This window comes from Chiloscyllium plagiosum, chromosome 13 (genome assembly GCF_004010195.1).
Source record: "Chiloscyllium plagiosum isolate BGI_BamShark_2017 chromosome 13, ASM401019v2, whole genome shotgun sequence".
Classification (NCBI taxonomy): Eukaryota; Metazoa; Chordata; class Chondrichthyes; order Orectolobiformes; family Hemiscylliidae; genus Chiloscyllium; species Chiloscyllium plagiosum.
In genome coordinates, this window is record NC_057722.1 from 21,500,098 (window position 1) to 21,518,410 (window position 18,313).

An 18,313-nucleotide genomic window follows, 5' to 3' on the forward strand; every position below is an offset into this window, starting at 1 on the left:
GCCCTGTTCTTTCACTCATTAGACAGTGACATAAAGATCAATCTTGTGCCTCTTTATTAGATTATTTTAGTTTTCTTTTTCTTTGTAACCAGACTATAAAAGATATTCAAGTTGCAGTCTAACTAAGGCACTTTATACTGAGTACTCTATGCTTTGAGATGGATTTCTCATTTTAGGTGAGGTTCAATATTATTTTGGTGCTTATTTTTGCTGCTCCCTGTTGATTGGATACAGTCGGCACCAAATCTGTTCATTTATTTTCTTAATGAAATTTTGCACATGACATTTCATCTCATCTGCTTCTTCCAATTTGCTTGCCCCTAATTACTTGCTGTCAGCTGAGAAATTTGCATCGAATTTCTGAATTTGTGTTAATGATATCAATCAGAAACAGTATTAATCCAACCTGTAACATCCCACTCAGTACTACCATTTGAACAAATTTTCTAACATATTTCCTCAAGATCACAGTGAGCCAATAAAAAAAATGTTGATCATCCAAGATTTAACAGCATTGGCTCTAATTTAGATAATTAATTACTTTTATTTTTTTAAATTGATTCACATATCATTTTGGTAAATGTAGCTTTTGTGCATATTTACTTGAATGTTAACCATCATTCAGTGTGAAGCTTTTGAATACATCTCCTTCACTAAAGTTTGAAAATTAAGCATGGAGTTAACTGACACAACATATCACAGTATAATTGAGGTTTATGTCTCATAATTACTGAACATGCTGACTCTTACAAGACATGCCAGACCTGCCTCTGATCTCTGTTGAGAATATTTTCGGATGTTTATGACATTTCTTCATTGTTTATTTTTGGCAGGAAACTGATGAAATTGACATTGCTGCCGTGTGGTTGGAGGGTCCCAAGTCGGATGATGATGCGCTCTTCCTCCAGGCGTCAGGTGGTTAGGATTTGACAGTGGAAAAGGCCTAGGACTTGCATGCCCTTGGTGGCTTGGCGGGGGGGAGGGAGACGGAGTTGAAGTAGTCAGCCACAGGGCGGTGGGGTTGTTGATGTGTGTGTCCCAGAGGTGTTCTCTGAAATGCTTAGTGAATTGGCATCCTGTCTCCCCAATGTAGAGGGGACCACATTGAGAGCAACAGATACAGTTGATGAGATGTTTGGGTGTGCAGGAAAATCTCTGCCAGATGTGGAAGGATCCATTGGGGCCTTGAATGGAGGTGAGGGGGGGAGGTATGTGCGCAAGTTTTACACCTCTTGGGGTGGCAAAGGAAGGTGCCAGGAGTGGACATGGGGGTTGGTGAGGGGGGTGCGTGGACCGAAGGAGGGAGTTGCTGTGGGAATGGTCTCGGCAGAACGCAGATAGGGGTAGGGAGGAAAATATTTCTATAGTAGTGGGCTCTGACTGTAGGTGGTGGAAATGGCAGGTGCATGATGATGCAGAGGATGATGCATTTTCCCCTCGCACGTGGTCAACAATGCCCTCCAGTGCATCTCCTCCACTTTCTGCACCTCCACCCATGAACCCCACTCCCTCCAACCACAACAAGGATGCAACCCCCCCGGTCCTCACCTTCCATCCCACCAATCTCCAGATACAATGCATCATCCTCCACCATTTCCGCCCTAACAGTCAGACCCACCACCAGAGATATTTTTCCCTCCCCACCCTTATCAACATTCGCAGAGACCATTCCCTCCGTGACTCCCTCATTAGGTCTATGCCCCTCCACCAACCCATCCTCCACTCCCCACACCTTCCCCTGCCACCACAACAGGTGTAAATCCTGCGTCCACACCTCCCCCCCCTCACCTCCATCCAGGGCCCCAGAGGATCCTTCCACATCTGGCAGAGATATTCCTGCACATCCAATCACCTCATCTACTGAGTCCATTGCCCTTGATGTGGTCTCCTCTACACTGGGAAGACCCAACCAACCCCATTACACTGTGACTGACCACTTCAACTCCCCCTCCTACTCCCCCAAGGAAATGCAAGTCCCTGGGCCTCCTCCACCGCCAAAGCCTTACCACCCGACACCTTGATGAAGAACACCTCCTTCTGCCTTGGGACCCTCCAACCAAACGGAATCAGCGTCGATTTCACCAGTTTCCTCATCTCCCCATCTCCACCTCATCCCAGATCCAACCCTCCAACTTGGCACCGCCCTCTCGAAATGTCCTACCTGTCAATCTCCCTTCCCACTTATCCTGTCTACTCTCCACTCCTACCCATCACCATCATCCCCCACCTGTCTATACCTATTGCCTTCCAAGCTACCTTCCCCCCAGCCCTACCCCCACCCTATTTTTATGTCTCAGCCTCCTTTCGCCCCTCCACATTCCTGATGAAGGGCTTATGCCTGAAACATCGACTCTCCTACTGCTCAGATGCTGCCTTACCTACTGTGCCTTTCCAGCACCACACTTTTCGAATCTGACTCTCCAGCATCTGCAATCCTCACTTTCTCCTAATTTACCCTTGAAGTCTCTTTACATCCATTCCATAACTCTTATTTCCACCAAGTGTTGTATCATCTGCAAACTTGGAAATATTACAACTGGTCTCACATCCAAACTACTGACAAGGTTGTGAATAGCTGGAACCTAAATGCTTCTCTTTGTGTGTAGGGGCAGAGAGAGAAATCAAAGGCTCCAGTGCTTCTCCTGGAAGAGTTACTGGCTCCAGTCTGCCCGCAGCCTGTACACAGTTGTCCTACACCCAGCTCAAGCACAGAGGCCTCCTACAGTCCTAGCTATTATGCCCTGATTTATTGTCCTGTCCTCGGGACTGCTTGTTGTGTGCCACTGTGTGTTGGTCCCTCCTGATAAGCATGACAAGCGGGCTGTGCTAAGGAGCTCATTCATCCTATACTGTCAATAGACTTTGGCTCTGGTTAAAGAATCAAGGTGTGAACTGGCTTGGCAGGTCTGGCAAAGCAAGACTCAGATGCTGCGAGCATGCAGGTAGGTGTTAAGTGAGTGTGAGCTAAGAGAGCAAGCGAGGACTCATGAAATGGAACCTGATCCAATCTCTGAGCTGGGTGCCTGCCTGTGGGCAAAGTATACTTGCAGCAGTCTTTCAATACCCATTGCCAGTGTGCTCTGCATGTCTATGCTTCTTGCAACTACACTGGAAAGATGCCATGGTGACCAGGAAGACTTGGCAAATATTGGATGGAAATATCCATGGATGTGGGGTGTCAGCAGCTGGTGCAGGTGGGTCATTCTGAGATGCTGTTTAGTGCTTAACAACATAGAGCAAGCGGTAAGCTAAAGTTGCAAAGTAACCATTTTGATTTCCATTCAACATTTCTCGACATCCAGCATATTAGGTAGGATAAGAAACTGAAAATTAATGAGCCAAGTTGGTTCCCCATTAAGTGCAACTCAGCACAGCCTAGGAGAAACTTCTCTCTACCTGACAAAATCATAAATTATAGCACAAGATGCTCCTGACATCAAGATAGTTCAATTCTGCCACAAATCTTGTCATAATCCACATCATTAATCGCTATAAGATTCTCCAAGTCAGTGTGGCAAAATGCATTTGTGCATGTGTGTTATACTCAGGAGCTATGAGGAGTGAAGACAGAAGTTCTAACATTCCTTCCCTCACAAAGTTGACCAGGAATCTCTCCTGATCTTCCCAGCTGCTCCGGACATGCGTTAGGAGCAATTGCAAGTTGATCCTCATCCCGTTCATCTTCTTTAGCACAAGATTCAACTTGAACTTGGAGCTAATGGTTTAGAGGCCGGGACCACACCCAATGCACCAAAATACCTCCCCACAATCATATATAGAGATCAAATGATAAAAAAAAACATATGTTTTATTGCTAACAACCACAGCTTGCAATACAAAACTAACACCTCCCAGTGGAAATATAAGCGTTTATAAAAGAATTAGGAGTGAATTTCAAATTTAACAGGGCAGAAAACAGGTGATTCCACATGAGATTAGACAATTTGAAAAAAAATTGGGTAGGATGTACCACACAATTTTGCTTCTTTGAAGTTGAATTTCATGCCATTCAAACTTTTTTTCATGAGTTGTAAGTAATTTTAATTGTGCGGCTCGTGAATGTCTGACAGGTTAGCAATATTGGTAACAATGTTCAGATGGGAGAAACTGAAGAACATTTCATCAAAACATTAATTAAATTGAATTTGCAGCTTAATACATTTTCAGATGACTTAGTGGAAGGGATAAACCCGTTGGGCTGATTGATCTATTTATGTTATAGCCTTAAGAACTCCATAAACTATTTCACATTTTAAGATCACAATGATTGATATAAATAAAATTGTCAAGAAGTTTAATGAACAGTGTAAACCAAAGGCAAGGACTAAGCAACTATACAGTTATTCAAACCTTTGATTTTATGTACAGGAATTTGAGTCCCCATCACAGGCAGGCACCAAAATGTGGTACCACTGATCAGTGCGCTGGTTCCTCCACTTCAACCCAGCTCTACCATGGTCACTTTCTCAGAGAAAGGACAGCAGGGTTTCTTGCTGATAAGCAGTAGGGAGACAACTTAAATAACTGAAGGCCTTTTCATGGAGATCACGTGGGATTTTCTAGTCTGCCTTCAAATCTCTACAAGCAGCAGGGGACAACTGAGCTGTTTGAAGCTAGAGATAGCAGTGGAACTGGAAAGCTTAAAAACTACAAAGGCCTTCTTATTTATTTTAAACATAAAGAAAGGGATGCCTCCATTTTGGGGAGCACTGCTCTCACTCTGCTCCCAGGGCAATCTGCTGAATGGCTTCCCACAGACCTTCAGCTTCAAGAGCTTATCCATCTTAGTGATTGGGATGTCAAGTCCATCTTCTTGCCGTTGATGTAAACTCACAGGTGGGCAATTGTTTTCTCACACAGCCTGAGGGGCTGAGTGACCTACTCTTAATTCTCATGTTCTTAGTGTATTAGAGTTAGTTTTATGTCGGGGGTCAAGACCCCGTATGCTCCTAGTATAAAGGCTGAGGTTAGCCCAACCTTGCCAGCTGCTGGTTCACTAATCAGCCTGAGTCAGGCCTTTACCAATGTTTCGGATAAGTCCTGGCACTGAGCACCGCCAGGAAATCGAACGGCAAGTAACTTTCTTGTGGCACTATTGGGACGGATGGCCAATGCTGGAAACGCAGGCAGCCTTCTGAAAAGAAGGAGCCCAGGTGCCCAGATACAAGTAGGTTCAGAGCTAGGGCTCAGCAAAGAGGTGATGAGGGCTGGGGTGGTCAGGACAAGGAGGGAAGGGAGATTTAGGGTGGGAATAGAAAGAGGTGGGATGGGCAGTGGTGCAAGGAACTTCTGATGGGCATATGGGACCCATGAAGAGAGAGCCTCCCCGGCCCATCCAGCTGCCCACCTAACTGGCTGGACGCTTGATGCTGGCCTTCCTCATTGTGTTGCATCACAGCTGTGGTGGGAGATCATCCTTAAAGCAGGAGCTTTAGTTGGCCCATGGACAAGTTGACCATCCAACATATCCTCTACCACTGCTCAAAACATAATGGAGACAAGGCAAGCGACAGATACACTGTCTCTACCATGACATCCAGTTTACTGCTCCAAATGCCTGCCATTCCATTTTAATCTAGCCAAAATGGCAACAAATGGACAATGAATTAGGTTCACAGGCAGCAATTTATACATTCTCCAATTTTTTCATATAAGTCTGGGTGGAACATAGAAAGCGTGTTGAAAAAATCAGAACAAATAAAAGAGTAAATCCCTTAAACAAGATTGCTACCATGATACGTTTAATCCATCATTTAAATTTCCCAGGAATAATGTTATTTTCAATAATGAATATACCCTTCTCTTTCAGCACCTCTGAATTATAATCATGCTCAATTCAATTCACTGCTTCCATTTTATGCCATAGCAACTCTGTATCCAAGGAGTTGCAGACGACAGAAATGGGTGTCAAAGCCCCCAGAGCGTATTTTGTTATTTGCTTTACTTATTTTAGTTTTCCGAATTCAATGTCATGCATCTTCCCTTAATTTATTTTTAAAGATAGTCACTTTGAAACACATTACACCATCTGATTGCAAAGGGATCAGACAGTTGGAAGTCTCATTAACTTATAATAATCAGAGCATTCTCAAACTAAATGAAACGCATCGTCAGTGCAGCCAGCTAAATTCCCAAGGCTGTCAATTAGAAGCCAGCATCTGTGACTGTTTATTAGAAGCTGATAAATGAAAGATCCATATTTTACACAATATATATAAATATATATATGGAGTAACATTTTCCTTTTATTGAAATCTTAAACAGAGATGGATTTATATACAACTTCACATTACTCTGATAAAGGCTCCAAGGGGTTGTCACATCACAAATTTATCAAGTGGATTAAATGCTTTTATTGAGACAAACATAGCAAACAGTTGCATTCCGTGATTGCTTAATGAATGAATGACCAACTCTTTTCTTTGGTTAAGTTTGTTGAGGAGAGAGTGTTGGCCTGGAAATCGAATAATCTTCAGATCTCTGCTCAGAACCTTAAACATCCACTAAGTCACTGTCAAATCTAGAAAGGGTTTAGCTCTTACCATCTGAAGGAAAGTTTACAGCAAAGCTAAATAAAAACCAAAACAACTGCGGCTGCTAAATCAGAAACTAAAGCAGAAATTGCTGGAAAAGCTCAGCAGGTCTGGCAGCACCTGTGGAGAGAAATCAGAGTAAGTGTTTCGGGTCCCGTGACCCTTCCTCAGACCTGCTGAGCTTTTCCAGCAATTTCTGTTCACAACAACACTTCCCTGCAGCAGTTAAGCAACTAGCAAACTATTTAAATTCTCTTTTTTCCTTCACTTTTAATTAAAATGAACAGTGTGAGAAGTGGGGAATAAGGCTCAAGGGTTTTTTTTTTAAAGCTGAACAATGATTAATAATTCAAGAAGTTTACATTTCTGGATAACTCCCATTATGAAGAATACCTGAAAAAGGAATGTACTACCACATATGGAAAGCAAGACCATTTTTTTAAGAATTGAGTTTAAACTTTCTAGACAATGGTTAAAACAACGTGAGAGTTGCTGACTTGATGGATTAGCAGCTACATTCACAGCAGATTTTAGGCCAACTTCAATCAGTCTGTTTAGGTGAAACAACCTCAGGTTTCCCAATGGCAATTGTTAGCTAGTGACCCGACTGCAGAAACTATGCATGGATGGATTTGATTTCAACGTGATACCTCCCACTGCTCGAGTTCCTGTCAATACTGAGCACAGATGAAAAATGGTCAAATTTTGCAAGGTAACAGGGGCTGATACTGCCATCTGCACCAACACAACATCACTCTTGCTCATGAATCATTGCTTTCAAGATAGGGGTGGAAGGAATGGGGATAGAAAGTTAAATTGAAAAACAAATGAGGAACTAAGTTAACAAGCCTATTCAGTGTTCAAAACATGACAAAATCATCCCCAGCTTATAGGTAAATGTTGTCCCAGAAATGTTTACACCTCGACATTTTGAACATTTTGTTATTTTAAACATTTTGTCATTTTCTTCTTTATGAACTCAGAGTCTAAGGAAGTCTACAGTTTGGCTCATTAAGATATTAAATTCATGGCAGTAAAACAATCATATTTCAATAACTGTCAACCAAGTGGAGTCCCTCTGGAGAGAGCTCCAGTATTCTTTGCAGCGTGATTGGTTTAGTTTTCTGGTGGACCAGAACTTCAGTTTTAAACCATCCAAACAGAAATCTGATGAGTTTGGGGATATACTGTTTTTGTGACCCATTTAGTTTTATTCTCCGTTGCCGTCAAGCTCCCAATCCTGATTGTTTCCCACTTGGTAAATCAGGTTAAAATCACCCAACACCATCCACCATTTGCATTTAAAAATTCAGTCCAAATGTAGCAAATTAACAATTGGTGTGACTATCCCCTCCTGGTGGTGGCATTTAGGGTGACAAGATTAGATTACATTACCTACAGTGTGGAAACAGGCCCTTCGGCCCAACACGTCCACACCGACCCTCCGAAGTGTAACCCTTTACCCTCTGATTAATGCACATAACCTATGGGCAATTTAGCATGGCCGTTTCATCTGATCTGCACATCTTTGGACTGTGGGAGGAAACCGGAGCACCCAGAGGAAACCCGCACAGACAGAGGGACAGTCGCCCAAGGCTGGAACTGAACCTGGGATCCTGGTGCTGTGAGGTAGTAGTGTTAACCACTGAACCACTGTGCTGCCCAAAGAGAGCAATAGATTGGGAGAGTTGATACCAGAGAAGTTCTGAGCCTACGCTCGCCACCTCCGCAATTAATGCTAGCCAAAAAGATTGATAGGCGATCTTTTGAACTGATCTTTTGCGCTGCTTTGAGCCCCATATCTCAGGAAGGATGTACTGGCCCTGGAGTGTGTTCAGAGGAGGTTCACGAGAATGGTCCCAGGAATGAAAAGCTTAACATTTGAGGAATATTTGAGGACTCTGGGTCTCTACTCCATGGAGTTTAGAAGGATGAGGGGGATCTATTTGAAGTATATAGAATACTGAATGGCCTGGACAGAGTAGAAGTTGGGAAGAGGTTTCCATTGGCAGGAGAAACTAGGACCTGAGGGTACAGCCTTAGAGTAAAGGGAAGACCTTTTTGAACAGAGATAAGGAGAAACTTCTTCAACCACTGAATCCACGGAAATCATTGACACAGAAGGCAGTGGAGGCCAGGTTATTGAGTATATTTAAGTTAGAGATAGATAAGTTCTTGAGTATCAAGGGAATTAAGTGTTACAAGGAGAAAGCAGGAGAATGGGTTGAGAAACATATCAGCCATAATTGAATGGCACAACAGACTCTATGGGCTGATTGGCCTAAGTTCTGCTCCTAGGTCTTCTGGTCTCACGGTCTTGCGACAGCCCTAAGGTGATCAATTAACACCTACTTAAAGACCTCAATAATTGGCTCAATGATCTGCTTTTCCAGTGGCAAGAAAAGTGGTTGGTTTCTGGTGTAGAAAATCAGAGTAAGCTGCCTACTGGGTGGACTGAGGAGGAAGTGAGGACAGGGATGGGGCACATACCCTAGCCTTTGAATTCATATCCTTAATCTCCCTCTCCCATCAAGGCCCCAAAAGAAAAATCACTTCTCATTGCCTGCAGAAAAAATCTCTAGGACCCAGAGCTTCTGGTAGGACAGGGCCACTGTTGAAAGGCCTGTGATTCACTAGCAAGCTCATCAGTCAGCTCTGAAGTGGCTGATTACAACTTGTTCTGGAGTTTTCTTGTCGATCAGTATTGGGAGTCAGTTGGCCCCTGAAGAAACTCACCCTACACTGTGTGTACAAAGCACTAGACCTCAACCAAGGATTGAGTTTGAAAGAGAAAAAAACCCTCTACTAGTTAACTGTAGATCAACAAAATGCCTTTCTAAATAATTGGTCCAGCCCATGACTCCAGCAGGAAACCTCAAATAATTCTGGACCAACTACACATTGCGGATCAATATCTTCCAACACTCAGCGACTCATAATCAAGTCACCATCATGAGTTATACAAAGGTAGTCCCCAGAATGTTGAGTTAGCTAGTCTCAGTCAGCACATCAGTGGAAGAATCAGTTTACTTTGGGCATTCTGGGTTAGGAAAAGACAGGGAAGGAAGGTAAATGGAGTGGATAAAGACAAACATAGAGGACTCAATCAACAAGGGCTCCAGCTCTTCACCAGTGTTCAGTAAACCCTATTGGAAAATACACATAATACGATGGGTACGATCAGCTTTGAAACATAAGATTCTTTACGTGCTTTCTGCGGTGAACTGTTATCTCTCAAAGTAAAGCAAGCATTCCTTCTACTAAAAAGAGCAATCTCACAGTCACGAATGCTACCTCAGCACAGTAAAATTCAAGCTGCCTTAAAATTCCTGAATATTTTTTGCCATCACAGGAAGGTGACTACTTTGATGAGTGGGAAATAATGACTTCATGCTGAAGCACAAACAACACAGATTAGCACCTTACGTCAAACTTTAAAGTGATCCCATCACTGAGAGTCACTTGAAACAAGAGAACTGACAGCAGCTGAGTTTAGGAACAAACATTAGTGAATTGACATCGAGTCTACAGTTGATTCATTGTGCATTCTCAATTGCTGAAAAGCACTGAAGCAATCTGGTAGCAAAGTAACAAACATGAGTTAGTATTATTGGGCCATTCTGTAGGATCCTTAGAATGAGACATTGGTGTAAAATGATCTACAATCTGTTCAAACTTCTTCATTTGTTAGGACTAAAGGATTGTGACTTATTTATACTTGTACAGGCTTTGAACATTAATTTGGTGTGTCACACTAAAACATTGTCTAAGTGGAAACTGGGACAATGTGTCACACGCTTTGGGAAAATAACTCAAATGTTGTAATTACGAGTCAGCTTGCTGCAGAAAAATAATTGCATATTCAATCTACTCTTCTCACAATAGGCTGACACGCGAACAAAGTTGCATTAATATAGCACCTTTACGGCCCAGCATGCCCCCCAAAGGACTGCACAGTCAATTACCGACTTGTGAAATGCAGTCATTGCTGTCACATAAAGTAAATGTGTCAGGCTATTTTCACAGAGCGAAGCTTCACAAACAGCAGTAGCAAAGGAGAAAATAAACTGCTTATTATGTTATTAACTGAGAGATAAATGCTGCCCAGGACATGGAGAGAAACCCCTTGTGAGAATTCAAAAACTGCCAGGAAATATTTCACAATTGTCTCAATGTTGGGTGGGGGTAGGGTAGGTGGTGGAGTGGGCGAACATGGGTACTGCAGATGCTGGAGATTAGAGTCAAGATTAGAGTGGTGCTGGAAAAGCACAGCAGGTCAGGCAGCATCCAAAGAGCAGGAAAAACAACGTTTCAGGCAAAAGCCCTTCATCAGGGGTGGTGGAGTGAACAGGCATCAGTTTATAGTCTCATCTGAAAATAATGGAGCACAGGAAATACCATGAAATGGGATGTCAGTTAGTCACCTACTGTTTTCACAGCAGAACGTATAACTGTAGTGTCGAGGAGCCTAAGATTTTACTTGTCTGTGTGATAATACTATGACTTTAAGAGGCGTATTTTGTCCTTTTTTTTAACAAGAGAGGTCAAGTGTTCTGTTCCAAGCCAATAAGGTAAACACCTTGTGAGGCCTTGGTGTTTTTTTTAAGTTGGCATAACAAAAACAGCATGAATGTGTGGAGTCCAGCTCCCACAGAATCAAGGCTTTAGTTTAGCTTTCAGTAATTGTTGGAGTTTTTTGAAGGTATTTGTCAAAGCTGCTACATCTTTCTCTCTGTTACAGCTAAAAGCTTAAGTTCTCACTCTGCTGCCAGAATCGCATGTGAGACAATTTGTTTCACTGAATTTGCCTTTGCCAAGGGTATGTTTATGGGATGCTACTTTATTGGTACAGTTGCTGTTTATTGGTTAAATAATCGATTATTCTGTTACGTTTTCCAATAGAGTTAAAAATAGATTAATTCTTCCTTTATTTGTATTTTAACTGTAAAGTAAGAATCAAGTGTGTTCTGCTTAAAGCTGAGTAGTGTAACAATTGAATTACATCTGGAACACAGTACTTTACACTCGCTTTTTGCCTTTAAATAAAAAAACAGGGTTTACGTTATTTCCTTGGTATATTTGAAGGGGGTTTGATCTGATCCATAGCTCCTACATCACAGCCTGCTGCACCTCTCAAAATAGGAGGCCACTGATTAGCTATCTAACTTTGAGAGAATGCCCATTCCTCTTAATTAGTTAGAGAACCTGACTCCATAACAATTAAGGTGACACCTTTGTTAAAATCCCAATGCCAAACCGGCTTCCTCAGGATCAGTTTAGGGCCAAAAAACAGTTTTGTACTGTGTTTTTTCAGAGGAAAAATTCAGCCCATGGTTCTTACATAACCTGTTAAGTTCCAAGAAGGAACAGGAGGCCAAAGTGTTAAACAGCCAAAGGTTTACTAAGGAGATGTTTACCCTACAGGTATCAAGCTTAGACTAAGCTGTTTCCTCCCCAAAATGGTCAATAACAACATGATTATATCACATGATTGAACCTTAAAAATATCAACCCATCACATTTACATAAACGCTCAATATAATTTAATACAAATATTCCAGATTGACGCAACATAAACCATGTGTTTGGTCGAAACAACCACCAATAGCTACAAATTTGATATAAAAACTGATACAGAGAATAATTGGAATGTACAGAAGAATTGGATTATACTCAAAATATTAGCTGTTCTCCCTGTTCTCTTTCAGATGCCTACAGAATTGCTGTTTCCAATATTTGCCAGCATATTCAGATAAATCCTACCATTTAAATTAAATATAACATAACTTCTGTAGTAATATTTAATAGATGGCTCTAGGATAGATTAGTACAAAGGAGGAGGGAAAGTCAGTTTACAATTAACAAATAATTACCTATCAGTGGCTCTGAGAATCAGCTTCACGAACTTTCAGCTCTTAGATTTAGCAATAATTTATACACAATTATTTCTTAGTCAAAGAATAAAGCATCTGAGTAAATACATTTACAGTTTCTTGTTGGTGTTTTAAGAAAAAGGTATCATCTTGATGAGCATATTGGCAATACAAATGTTAATTTTGTTGTGTTACTTGCTTTACTTGTTGTTTGAAGAAGCTTTACTAATCCAAGATATCAAATACTTGCCTGATTTTGGACAAAGATTGGGCAAGAAATTGCTCCAAAATCATTATTTTTGGTGATACAACCATTGAATATGCCCAATGTGTGAGCCAATAAGAAAGGACCACTCAACTCCGTCAATGTAGGATTTGCTATTCAATTAGATCAGAGATCATTGAAACCTAATTTTTCTTTAATTCATTGGATTGGATGTGGGCATCACTGACTGGGCTAGCATTTATTATCTATCTCTAATTTACTCTTGAACAGAATACCCCATTAATTCAGAGACGTCTTAAGAGTCAACCACATTGCTGTCTGTCCAGAGTAACATGAAAGCCAGGCCAGGTAAGGAGAACAGATCTCCTTCCATAAAGGGCATGAGTCAATTAGATGTGTTTTTTATGATAATTGCCAATGTTTACATGGTTACCATGAAGCTAGCTTTTAATTCCCAACTTTTTCATTTGAATTCAAATTTCAGTTTGCTATGGTGGGATTCCAATTCTGTCTCCAGAATCTTCATTATCCAGACGGTCTGGATTACTGGTTCAATATTATCACTATGCCACCACAACCCCCAAAAGATCTGTGTCCTTTGATGTCCACAATCAATTAATCTATTTTGTGAGAGCCCCAAATGAGATCATGTTCCCGACTCCCATGAGATTTAATGTTTAAATAGTGCTCCTGATTTCACGAATGTTGGTGGAATAATGTTAAACTTCACTCTTCTTGATAGTGCTACTGAAACAATGCTAGAATGTCATAGGTACTGCCTTCAGCACTGCAAAGACACAAATTCAGAATGGCTTAATCATATTCCAAAACACTTTTAAGTTTATCTTCACTTATGCAGATTTGAACTCCTTTGCTAGTCACTGTTGTCAGCATCTGAAACTTGTAGCGGCTCATTTCCTCCATTGTCAATTTCCCATCAGTAAGGCACTGGGTTAGCGTTACAGTAGAACAAAAGTATCTACGTTTATCCAATCCTGCAGAATTCCACAATAGCTTTGTCCAGGCAGAAGCACATCAAGACTAATTTTCTATCCAACTCCCTTGATGCAATTACAGTTACCACAAATCTAAATTTACCTGTGACCACCACAATCTATTTACTACTTTTTTGTGGAAATCTGTGCACATTCACTTGCCCCTTCAAGAACAACACATGGACTGTAGACCAGTTTCAAGTTTCATGGGGTTTCTGGGCACAAGAGATAAGGCTCTGACTTTCCTATCTACAGCTGGTGAAGCAGTTGGATTTCATGTTTCCTTAATGCATCATAGTTTATTTAAGGAGATGCAGGCACAGACCTAACTTTTATGATGCAGTGTGGTGATGCAGGATGCTGAATTATTTTGGCACTCCTAGAAGCTGACTAGTCAAGTATGCTTCCATGCCTGAGCAGTTTTAAAATGCCATTAAAATTGGCACAACGGTGTCCAGCATGTTAAACAATCAATGTTTATTTATGTCTCCCATAGCAAAGACAAAAAAAATGGCAAACTACTACTAGAGGATGCAGCAATACACTTTGATACACTTGATACTTTTATTCAGCTAGTCAGGTGCAGTTCAGCTGTGACAGGGTTACATTCAAATTGTTTTCTGCTCTTCCTTCTTTATTAACGATTTTCGGTCCAACCAGCCATTGCAGATTGAAAATTAATCGTGATGCTGGTTTGGCAAGTTGAAACTGACATACCACCAGCCCTATTTAGGGAAGGTTAGCATTTCTTTTGAAATTGGTTTCTTCCTTTGAATAGATCTGCCTATTCCTGTTCACTTAAACAAGACTCCTGTATCAATTCTAATCTTGCTGAGGTACCAGACACTTAAGCAAATCGTGTTCAGTTAACACAGCTGAACTGTCCTGATGAAAGCAGCTTCAGATTCTTTTAAGTTCTCGTTTCCAATCTACCTTGAAGCGATGTGAACCACAAGAGAATATTTTGAATAGAGTCCACATCACATACCAATTTAACCTATTCTATCGCTATCTTGTATCCTATGCTGGGAAAGCAATTCACAATGTATTTAAGCATACAGATGGAAATGCCTCGGAGTTGGCACAGAATAAGCAGGATTGCCACAGAGCCAAGGAAGGTGGCTCAGAGGTGAATTCTGTGCTCCTGATGGGTTCCTGGCACAGGCCTTTCTTGGGCATACTTTAAAGGAGATTGTTTCGGACAGGCAGGGAGGGATGTGGGTGGTGCGTAGCCAATTAGATGATATCAGGGCCTAGCAAGTCTGGAATATTCCTGATGAAGAAGCAGTGCTCTGAAAGCTTGTACTTTCAAATAAACCTGTTGGACTGTAACCTCGTGTTGTATGATTTTAACTTTGTCCAACCCAGTCCTCCACGTCGTAGAAAATTCCAGACAGCAAACCCACCCTCCACCAATGCTGAATTCTGACTGATGGATGAATATGGCCTCTAGGTGCCAAGCCAGGGGGCTATTGATACTTACATTATTGCTCCAAGCAGATCTTCCAGTGTTGGATGGCCTTTTATTAACCTTCCAGACTCAGCAGCTCATCATCCTTGTACTGTCCTTCATTGGATCAGGATCCTAGTGGAAGCCAGTATTTGGTGCCTTGCTCCAAAATGTCTCCCTAGATCCCACTGCTGGCATTTGTGGGTTCCCTGCCTACATGTTACACTGACAGCAGAGTTGGAATCTTTGAGCAAAATGCTCTATAGTGTTTTCATACTTCTGACATGCACAACTAGGTACCTTTTTAACCAATAAAGTAGAATTAGCCCCTGCAAAATAGAATGCTTCCGAGTAGGTAGGTTTTCTGTTCAGAGGTTGATTGGTAGTTCAGCATATGCTTTTTTTAACGAGCCATTCAACTTGCCGCTTTCCTATTTATTTCCAAAGAGTCTTCTCACTGACAAGTTGAGCAAATTATACGTGCATTAAATGTTGCTATTGCTGTGTAACAGTTGTGTCACAAACGGAAAGTTGACAGCTATATCAACAATACTTATTAACTTACATCCCCTTTGTAACCAAGAAGTCTCTTTGATTTTCCACGTGATAACAGACATTTGGGCTCGCACCAGGATTTGCCATTGGTGGAAAGCCTATCCACAATCCCAAAAATTCCAGACTTATGAAATGACTGAATTGGCTGCACACACCCACATCCACCAAACCTCCCGAAAGCAGGCCTTCTTCAAAATGTGCCCAAGGTGGTGATGCAATCTACACACGTCATTAACTTCTTGGTTGTGGTTTGGGGACTTGAAGCCAAGCATTTTAATATCCCACACTTGGTCTTCGTGTATGGACAGGAAAATGTCTTTGTACACAATGCAGAGCCCATTTTTTTTTCCAAGTTTAATTTCTAATTGGGCTGGTATTTACAAATATAACCAACTGCCATATTATAATGTGTAAGAGAATTAGGACTCTGCAGAAATCTTACAGTGGTGGAGTTTCAGATCATTGTATAAACAGCAGTGTGAACTGAGTTCAAATATTCTAGCAGAGACAGGCTTGTGAGCACATGGACACAAACACACAAAGAGTGTTTACTACATACCTAATGCAACTATTGGCATCCATGGCTGTTAAATAGCTATTCCCGGGTTGAAGTAGTTAAAAATGGCTGTCGGTTCTGAAGTTGGTGGAGAAGCTCAATTTATGTACAGCTCCAAGATATCCCTTGACCCCGGGTTTGTGTCCTTATAAATAAAATGCACTTATCTCAAAATAGTTTCAGGCACACTTCTGGCAGTTACCAGATGAATAAAACTCTTTTAAAAACTGAGATGTTAAGCAACAAAAACAGAAATTGCTGGAGAACTGTTCTGAAGGAGGGTCACTGGACCTTTGATTTTTCCTCACAAATGCTGCCAGACCTGAGTTTTAACAGCAAATCCCATTTTTGTTTTTGTTTTCCAGAGTCGGCAGTTCTTTAGAGTTTATCTTTGCTGTTAAGCATCCATTTACCAGTAAAAATAAGGTGCCATTCATTTGAAGTGACCCACCAACCAATGCTCAATGAGTCTAATCATTTAGTTATTCACTTCAAGTGAAAGATATTCTGTTCAATTATTTTTGAAATTAATTTATTGAAGAAAATAATTAACAGCTATCTGTTTGTAAATGTTGCAAAATGCAAACACGTGTTATATTCAGGAAATGGATAAATAAAGGTTGCTTATATTTTTATATTTATGAACTGCAAATTCTAAATGGTACACACTCAAAGCTTTTTGTAGCAATACTAATATATCATGCTTGTTCAGGGGTCACTAAGAGTACAGAAATAGTCTCCTTCAGGGAGCGAAGAGCAGACAGGCTTGAAATGTTTTTGCATTATTAAAATTCACTGTTCATGACATCACTTTTCCGAATCTAATTATAACACTCCACAACTACACAGGGGCCAAATGTATCATTTGTGCTCAGACCATCAAAACTGCTTACAACATTTCTTGAGTATACAGTTCCAATAACGGAAAAAGTGCTTAAGGTGATCAACTACAATAGCACTTGCAGGAGCGTTCTTTTAATAGCCTATTATGAGCATAATTCAGAGGTGCTTGCATTGTTACATAGAGTCATAGAGATGTACAGCGCGGAAACAGACCCTTCAATCCAACTCGTCCATGCTGACCAGATATCCCAACACAATCTATTCCCACCTGCCAGCACATGGCCTATATCCGTCCAAACCTTTCCTATTCATATACCTATCCAAATTCCTTTTAAATGTTGCAATTGTACTAGCCTCCACCACATCCTCTGGCAGCTCATTCCATACACGTATCACCCTATGAGTGAAAAAGTTGCCCCTTAGGTCCCTTTTATATCTTTCCCCTCTCACCCTAAACCTATGCCCTAGTTCTGGACTCTCCCACCACAGGGAAAAGACTTTGTCTAGTTATCCTATTCATGCCCCTCATGATTTTATAAACCTCTACAAGGTCACCCCTCAGCCTCCGACGCTCCAGGGAAAACAGCCCTAGCCTATTCAACCTCTCCCTGTAGCTCAAATCCTCCAACCCTGGCAACATCCTTGTAAATCTTTTCTGAACCCTTTCAAGTTTCACAACATCTTTCCGATAGGAAGGAGACCAGAATTGAATGAAATATTCCAACAGTCGCCTACAATGTGGGCTGTCCAGCCACAACATTACCTCCCAACTCCTGTACTCAATACTTTGACCAAGAAAGGAAAGCATACCAAATGCCTTCTTCACTATCCTATCTATCTGCAACTCCACTTTCAAGGAGCTATGAACCTGCACTCCAAGGTCTCTTTGTTCAGCAACACTCCCTAAGACCTTACCATTAAGTGCATAAGTCCTGCTAAGATTTGCTTTCCCAAAATGCAGCACCTCGCATTTATCTAAATTAAACTCCATTAGCCACTTCTCAGCCCATTGGCCCATCTGATCACAATCCCATTGTAATCTGAGGTAACCTTCTTCGCTGTCCACTACATCTCCAATTTTGGTGTCATCAGCAAACTTACCAACTATATCTCTATATGATGGTCAAAAATATAAACAGCTGGTCTCAAACATTTCACAGCCAATATATCATTTATGTGATTACATCCATACTAGGTATAAGCAAAACAAAAAGGTATCTTGAAAAATACACTCGGCAACCATTAGGTGACTTGATAGAAAACCTAGCTGAAGTACATGGTC

General features: G+C 41.3%; 1 protein-coding gene across 1 annotated transcript in view; it reads right to left on the reverse strand.

Annotated features, from left to right (window-relative positions):
• The window catches only part of clstn2a (calsyntenin 2a), a 543,177-nt gene that overhangs the window by 147,797 nt on the left and 377,067 nt on the right, over nt 1-18,313 (reverse strand). The gene's annotated exons all lie outside the window — the stretch shown is intronic.